This window comes from Aplysia californica, unplaced genomic scaffold (assembly GCF_000002075.1).
Source record: "Aplysia californica isolate F4 #8 unplaced genomic scaffold, AplCal3.0 scaffold00172, whole genome shotgun sequence".
NCBI lineage: Eukaryota > Metazoa > Mollusca > Gastropoda > Aplysiida > Aplysiidae > Aplysia > Aplysia californica.
This window is the reverse complement of record NW_004797442.1, coordinates 1,174,257-1,176,617: the sequence shown is the minus strand read 5'-3', so window position 1 is coordinate 1,176,617 and position 2,361 is coordinate 1,174,257.

Genomic DNA, 2,361 nt, shown 5'->3' with positions numbered 1-2,361 from the left:
GGGGGGAAGAGAGAAAGAGAGAGACGTGTGGGTGGGGAGAAAAATGATTGGTAGAGAACAAACGATGTGGTTTGGATAATTTCAGCGTGCAGTAAACCTTTTTATTGCTAGTACCACAGTACTGCACAGGCCAGGAATGTTACTGCTGCCATGAGGAAGTCGATAAGACGAAAGCAAGAAACACCTGTGACTCAAACTCCACCATTTACGTACGAATACTACACACTGCTCGGAAAGACTTGACACATAGCCAAACACTTTGTATCTTCAAGAAATACACGTAAAATGTTCGACATTTTTAAAATTTAATTGAAATACTGTCAAACCTGCTTTAACGACCACCCATCCAAGACGATCATCTGTACAAACCACCACTTACCTTTTCCCACTTGCAGTTTTGTTTGTTGGATTGTTTCTTAGTTTGGGGTTTTTGTATATGTCTTCTGATGACGCCATACAAAAAAAAAAGCAACAAACTATTTAATACGACTAATTTTTTTCTCTTAAAATGGGTGATGTTCTTGCACAGGTTTGTTAGCATTAATAAATAACGTCTTTAATAATAAGGTAGTCCCCATTTGTGATGCAAAGGCCTACTTGCTTTACACGTTTTACATTACATCGTTGTACTGACTCATTGTAAAGTGTCAGGAAAACACAATGTACTTAGCACTTGTGAGAAACAGAAGTGTTTAACGCCTGAGCATGATGCCTTATGAAACAGAAACTGAAAGAAACCTAGCAGTAGTAAAGTTTTCTGTTGGCTGTAGTAGTCAAATGTTGACATGTTACTTGGTTGCCACCAGCAAACCATTGCCTGCCTTTCAAATCATCTGCACACAACTAAATTCGTAGCCAACAGACCCGGAAAAATTATTATCACCTGAGAGAAAGGACAACGCGTGCCACAAAAGCCAGCAGGAATGCTATTGGCATCAGTAGAAAACCCATCTGTGAAAGAACAGTACGTCGAAGACTACGAGCCACAAGACTGGCAGCACGACGCCCTTACATTGGCCACTCCGTTACAAGGCAGCACGGGATACAAGTGTAGTTGGAAACTGTCCTCTTTCTAGATGAATCACGGCTATGCCTTAACCGCAGAGATGGCTGCCAGTGTGAATGGAAAAGGAACAATGAACGTTTTGTCTTTGTCGAGAGAGATCAAATGGAAGGCCCCAGTGTAATTATGTGGGGTGAAATATTGTCATTAAATCTAAGACATCTCACACCATTAATCGTGACAGTCTATACTATGACAACTCAACGGTTTATTGATACCACCTACGCCCCACCCTGGTACCCTTGATGAATGACCAGGGAGATCTACCGCTGCTGCAGCTAGACAGTGCCAGGCTGCACACAGCAACTCGCAAGCCCAAAATTATCAAGTTCTATATGATCTAAATATAGTTTTGAGAAATTTAACGTAAAAAAACGTTGAGTTTTGAAATATCAAGCTTTTTCGAATACACTTCTTTGAACAACTTGATAACGACTCAGAATAATTGTCCGATTTAGATAGAGCAGATAGAACATTTGGTTTCCAACCCCAAGGCCTTAGTAGTAACTCAAAACGGCCCAAAAATATAAGATAGAAATTTGTAATTCTCAGGTAGCGATGGTTACGGTCAAAAACATTTTTCTGGACGCTGCCGACATTCAGAGACTGCTGTGGCCACGTTTTCACCATATCTTTTTAGTTTTTGCAACTGCATAAGGTCATATGAGCGCCAGAAGATTAGAAGTGTTACGAGAGAGTAAGCAAATCATCAGGTCTAAACCCAAAAGAACATTTTTAGGACCAGCTTCGACGTGTACTCTCAGGGCTCAACCCAAGGCCTGGAAATAATCATGAGTTGTCCCAAACACTCATAAACGAATGGAACAACACCCTGCAGAACGGGATAGCTAGCTTAATTAACAGTAGCCTACGTGGTGGCGGGGCCAAGAATGCGTTGCGTAATATAACTGTGATTATGAACTCCAACGTTGTTGTACTATTGATTTGGAACGCCATTATAATATGTCAAACCTGCAACTTCATAATAATGATATGTGCAAAGAGGGTCATTTCAAAGGCGTGTAAAATATGAAACTGATGATGGATTTTCACAATTGCTTGACAAAACTGTTAGAAACATTTTAATTTAACATCATGCTAAAAAATTTGAACCTCTCTCATTAATGTAACGGAAACTGAATCCTAAAATTGTAAGTGATAGTTTTATCATTGACGCTCAGTATTACGTATATAATATGATAAGTGTGGCCGGAGGAGTGATAAAAAAGTGAGTAGTACATTTTAATTTGAGTAAGTGAAGGCTTGTGGTGTGTTTAAAGAAATGCATTTTTTTCGGG